Source organism: Takifugu flavidus, chromosome 3 (assembly GCF_003711565.1).
Source record: "Takifugu flavidus isolate HTHZ2018 chromosome 3, ASM371156v2, whole genome shotgun sequence".
Classification (NCBI taxonomy): Eukaryota; Metazoa; Chordata; class Actinopteri; order Tetraodontiformes; family Tetraodontidae; genus Takifugu; species Takifugu flavidus.
This window is the reverse complement of record NC_079522.1, coordinates 3,759,594-3,765,913: the sequence shown is the minus strand read 5'-3', so window position 1 is coordinate 3,765,913 and position 6,320 is coordinate 3,759,594. Positions and strand designations below refer to the sequence as shown.

The following is a 6,320-nucleotide window of genomic DNA, read 5'->3' as shown; positions in this document are numbered from 1 at the left end:
GTGCTTTTTTTGACATGAAGGTCTTTGTTGTAGATCTTCAGTGCAGAGCAGAAAAAGCCAAACTTCCTGTGGGTGACACTTCAGTTGCAGTGCAACGCTCCATTACGCAAAATGACGACTCGTTTTAAATGCATTTTTAATTATCACTTTACAGCAGAGCTGAAACAGATTTCAGGACGCGCAAGACAACAAAATTGTTTTGAGCTGTGAACCGTCAAAAACAATATCCCAAAAGAGCTCCACGTTGCGTGATTGTCCCAGGCTTTATCTGGTGGCAGCGTACACTGGGTGTGACTCCGGCTCCTTTTTTGGTGGAGTCCTTCTGCGTCTTTTCACTCTCTGGAATTCTACTGATGAATAGTCAGGGCCCAATTCTATTGATGAATAGTTCAAAGCATCAGGGCCCATGTCCTGCGAAAAACAAATCCAAAATTAGGGGTGTCAAAATGATGCAGAATTATGGAACAAAATATTTTAGAATGGACTATAGGAGTAGCTCAGACTGTAGGGGACCAGGCTGGGCATTTGAGGTTCTATGGTTCAAATCCCCTGTGACTTGGATCGTCAACTGACAAGGTGCAGTCTAAGAGCACTGTTGAAGTACCCTGATCAAGGTAAAATATATTTCTTCTTACATTTGAAGGGTTTTAGCTAACTTTAACAAAACCACTGGTACTGTTGTAAAGGGACACGTGACAAGACAAACAAACACAAGGTTGTTACGTTTATTTGTAACAAAAGACTGTTTCCACCAAAAAACAGTTTTGTATAACAGTTTTGTAATGACTAATGTTCTACAGTAGATCTTCAGATGTTGCATTCCTTCCAAAGCTGATACATCTGAGCAATGCTACATTGTGTAGCTGCACTAATATAATCGGTGAATATAACACCTTAATCAGTAAAAAATTACAAATGATTTGTTATCTTTTAGTTGCCTTCCAAGAGAAATACTTATGATTAAGTTTACATTTAAACCAATTAATACATTTTTACTTTAAATTGTAGTCTAATTGAAGCAGATAGCATTTAAAATTACTAGATTGTCTGAAATTACCTCATTTGTCGTGGCAGTGCCGTCTTTAGAAGTACCATGAAAGAAATCAGAAAATTGGTTAAAAAAATATTAGGAAATACAGACCAAATCAACCCAAAAGATCCTAAGTACCTATCTGAAGCTTCCAGATTTTGACAACTAGACCAGCGATGACTCCAATCAGGGCAGTTATCAGAGCGCCCAAAATAAGCGGTATCACCATTATTCCTCCATTAGATTTTTCTACGAGAGGTGATTAAATAGAATGATTTTTAAAAATTGTTTTGACAGGCCTTTGTAAAGCACACGTCTGTGTGGTATTCTATTGGAAGATAAAATAAATGTAAAGCAATCTTACCTTTAACCATAAGAGATGTTGCACTGTAAATTACTGGGTGTCTATTTTCTCTATGGCCACAAAGTACAACCCCGAGTCAGAGAAATCCACTCCTTTGATCGTGAGTATAAGGGTGGTGGAATTGGACGACATGTTAAATTTTCCATTTTGGAACCTATCATAGAGTCTGACATCAGAATCGGGCCTGCTCATTGAGGCGACGTTGCTGGCGTCGGAACCGTCGGTCAATTTGAACCAGAAAATATTTAATGGTAAGGTGAAGAAGTTGGTGCACTGCAGACTGATGTCGTCACCGACCTCAACACACGCAGTGTGAAAAGTACAGGCTGAGAAAGACACTGAGAAAAGAAAACACCGTAATCCAACTGGATCCACATTAAGCAAAGAAAAGGATAAGAATGAACATTCAAGAGAACAAATATTTAAACTTACTGAATGTTGAGATCAAAGCTGTTATCAAAGTGATGTTGGTCATTGTTCTACCAGGAGGACTGAAGTGATACAGGAACTGAACGGTGCTACAGTAAAAGTGGTTGTGCGTCATGAGGAGGTTGGGCTGTTATTTTCTTCTATCTGCTCAGACTGACAATATAAATGCTTTTATGAAACCCTGAAAATGTTATTATTGTACCACATTATTATTGATATTATATTTTAGTCAATCTGGAACTTGGAACACTGCCAGCTTTGACTTATAGAGGGGCACAATTTAACTGGACTAAACATCTGCAGGTTATCTTTTGTAGCTACCATTAGTCATGATGGCTGTTAAGCCAATCCCACCTTCGAACTTTTGCTGTTTCTCAAGATGAATCCTGTAAAACTCCATCAGTAGCCATTCAACTACTGTTGCTAAGTCTGCAAGGTGCCAAGTACACTCACAATTTCCTGGAAATGTAATTGCTCTGCCCTTTTATTATCAAGTTTGCATCAGACGTGACTTGTGGGACATCTAAGAACCCCACAATGCATTTCACCTCAGCCAGCTTCAGCAGTAGAAATGATGGAAGGCATGATTGAAAGAATGGCTAGTGGTTCCCATCACAACATCAGAATCCTGGTAAAACCTGGGTTACAACCTCCACCACACTTGCTGGCTAAACTGTTAACCTTTTGTTTTAATTTAGTTTCATCTACCTTTTTGGGCACTCTTCCCCAGATATCTAGGATCCAGAAGAAGCCAAACAACATGCAGATCCTCCTAATGACTTGCAAAAGAAAAGGCTGCTGTCATTTTTTTTTGTCAGAAAATGAGAAACAGCTGTTGAACTCTCTTATTCCTTCAACTGATGTTGTTCAACGGTGCCTGAAGAGAACCGGCTGGTCATTCACTAGCTGATGCAGCAGTACAACAGATCCCCCTGTTGAGCTTGTCTTGTGATGACAATTAAGATGCGTAGGTCTGTGCAGGGACATGTTATTTTAGTGTGTTCATTAAGCAATTGATAATTTAGTGAACTTCCCAGTGCCATTTGTTAACTTTGCTAAGGAGGTTAAATGATAGCAGCAGTTTGTCTTGCTAAAGAGTTTCATTTTAATGAAATTTTCAGGACATGTTGGAAATGAGGAAATGACCTGCTTGGTGGAGGTCTGTCCTCTCCAAGGGTTTTTTTTGTAGTTAGTTTCTGTGTTGATTTTATTTACCGTGTTATCCCACACTGATAGCGATCTTTTCATGTTTCCTGTTGCCAACCGTGTGTGCTCTCCTTTCAACGCTCTTGCACAGTGAAACGAGAGAAATCCCATCCAAAAGCAGGACAAACCCTAAATCGGAACCTTTTGCCATAAATGTCAATTCATTTCAGTCTTCAATTCAGCTTTATTTGTTTACAGAATTTGTTACAGACTCTCGGTGCTTTACAGAAAAACCCTGTATATCTGACCCCCAAACAAGCAATAATAACAGGAAGAAAAACAGGACCAGATTCACATGTGGGATCAGAGTGGAAAGTTTTCATCTTAATCTAAAGTAGAGAAGGTGTCAGTGTCTTTGGACAAGGAGCTGGTTCCACAGCAGGCACCCATTCTACTTTTAAACACTCTGGAACCTCCAGTGAAGCATCACCCTGGATGACTCCGGAAGCTGTCTATTGAATGTATCATGCACTACCCAATATATACCTATTTGCTGTTTAGGTCATTTTAAACAATTTCAGATAGATGCAGCTGCACCAGAAAGTTTTCTAACATATGAGACAGAAAGCATTGCTTACACCAGGGGTGTCCAAACGTGCCACATACAGTACATAAAAATATAAGAGGGGCTAGGCCACTTACTAGAAATTAGGTATATCGCCTTAACTTTAGTGTACTAAAGTTAGAATAATTAATTAAAAGTGGTCAAATATGTTATTGTTGAATATAATTAAAGACAAAACTGCCTTCAACACAGCTTTCCATAAATGGCTCTTTAATGAGTTATTCAGAAAAAGCTTTGGTAGCTCATTCCCAGAACAGCGGCCTCAGATTTCTTCTTAGACAGAGGATTTACAGTACAGAGAAAAAAACAAAGGGGAAAATGTAACTGGTAAATTTCAAGCTTGTTATTTAAGATGTCTGTGTAGATTCTCAATAATCAGGTCATGCCAAAAATCCGGACAAATGTCACTTGATCAAGGAGTAAATCTGCATCAGATGAGATGAGCTGCTTTTGCATGTACAGTGTGTGCACTTTGCACAGCGGTGTGTACTCTGGGTTAGCAAGAAAAACAAATAAGAAAGTGGTGCGCAAAAGCAGGGTTTGTCCCTGGTAGAGCAACTGCCTTGATGTCAACAGTAGCTCCCCCTGGTGTTAAAACTAAGAAGTGCAACACAAGCAAAAGTTGAAGTGCGGGCCATATTCTATTCTATTTATAAAATGTCTTGTGGAAAAATTAAAAATGGACCGCGGGCCTTAGTTTGGGCACCCCTGGCTTACACAATAGGCAAGGTCTAAAGGCATAGAGAAATAAATTAAGAAAAACATTTGGGTTAGATTAGAGAAGACACTTTGTGGAAACTTGGTCTCAACATCATTCAGTATGACCAACTTCAGACGGTAAGGTAGGCCTCAGGACACCTTAACAGCCCAAGGTGTGCCGGACGATCAATCAAGTTGCCAATAAATGCCAAGTGGACTACAGGACGACAAGATGTTTCCAGTATGTTGTTCAATGAATGAACAAATCATCTTTATTGAGAAATTTCCAGTCTGTCAGAGAGACTGTAGGCAAACATGATGCAGCATTAATTCCTGTTGAGTCAGGTAGCCGAATAAATAACATTTGGTTCTGCATCTCTTCTTTGTCTTCCTTGTTTTGGTTGAAAAGCTACTGTTGCATATTTTAACTCCTCGATCTCCTCAAAATCGTTCCTCTACAAAAAGAGAGGATTGTTATAGTTCTTGATGATTATTGATTGAGCCCAAAAAAACAATAAAGTCTGACTTACCTCCAATGTTGTAGGAGTCTTTTGGGGTTTATGGGCTGTTACAGAAGCAGTTTAAAAATGTCTTCATATGAGAAACTAGCAAAGAAAAAAATGAATTTACCTCCCTGAAGCTTATTGATTCTAACAGTGAGACAGATATTGATGATCATGAAAAAAAATGACCAGCCCGCCAAGGATCATATCCCTTGTTGGTAGTCCAGACAACTGATCTGTAAGTAAAATTATGAAATGGAATATTGAATTCACACAATCTGATTGTAAGAAACAATAAAAATCTCTGATCTTAAATATTTCTAATCTGATGGTCTTTACAATAATTCAGAGGATAAATAGAAATAAAGCACTTTGTAGAGTAGGATGATGATAACAGTCTGCATGGACTTTAAGATCATTTCTAAACAGCACTTCAACAAGGTTCACAGAGGTGGTCTTGTCAGGAACACCACAGTGAACTATATGGATCTAGCATCTTCAACGGTCTCCACCCAGCTTGGTGGCTCATCAGGAACATCAATATTTTATAGAAAACGCACAATCCATGCAAGCCAATATTAATGTCAAGAAAATAGGAATTTCTGAATAGCCAACGTCCTAAAAAAAACAATGTAGTCCTTCATTTATTTTTTTTGTTTCTGTTTCATTCTATGGCGCCCTCAAGGTGCAGTTCTTTTATTTCCAATAAACTTGAGCTTGTGTTTGCCTATTTAATATGAAATTTGTTGGTAAGCTTTTCACATTAAGGGTGATTTTGAAGAAGAATGCTCCTAAGATGAGCATATCTGCATATCTGACAAGGCACATTTGAGGAAGGAAGAATTGAAAAGCTGAATGATTCATTGAAGATTATTAAACAAGGATTTGCATTTGAATTAGTTGTTAAGAACAATCTTACCTGGAATATTTACATGTGTTGAGTCCACATTACAGAGTCCTCAGAGTGGAACATGCAATTGAGCTGGTGATCTATTCTGAACCAGCTAATCATACTGGGAGCACTGGAGAAATTGGAACAACTTACTGTGACATTTTTACCAGGCTTCACTTTCAGACCTGAGACAGAGATCACACCTGAAATGCAAACATTTGATAATCGCCAGTTAAATCTGAACATCATTAAAATTCTTCATTGATATTTTCATTGCAATCTTGACTTTTAGTACCTACCGACCCCACAGTGTGCTAAAGCTGTTAGCATCATCGTGAGCCTCATTCAGGTAACGATGATATCACTGAGAGTTGCTCAACTAGTGTGGCTCTTGTTCATTTACCCTCAAGTCTCATGTTCCTGTTTTTTTGAAAGATGTCAGTAGAGCTTTGGAACACCCATCTGTCTGTCTGCTTGTCTGTCTGTCTGACTGAGATGAAACAAAACCACAGATATTGTTTTACGTGCTTTACAGCGATAGTGCACCATGTCTATGCCTTTTCTACTCTCAGATGCTTTTTTTAAATAAAACATCCGCAGCGTGAGAATCTGCAGTTTGCGGTTGATGCAGA

The 6,320-nt window shown here is 38.7% G+C and overlaps 1 long non-coding RNA gene across 1 annotated transcript; it reads right to left on the bottom strand.

Annotated features, from left to right (window-relative positions):
- Positions 1-4,557: 4,557 nt before the first annotated feature.
- Positions 4,558-6,145, bottom strand: LOC130522158 (uncharacterized). Its single transcript, XR_008949565.1, has 4 exons — positions 5,988-6,145; positions 5,716-5,891; positions 4,824-5,032; positions 4,558-4,748 (listed from the first exon to the last, which is right to left on the bottom strand). It is a non-coding gene; the product is annotated as an uncharacterized LOC130522158 (long non-coding RNA).
- Between the last annotated feature and the right edge of the window lie 175 nt (positions 6,146-6,320).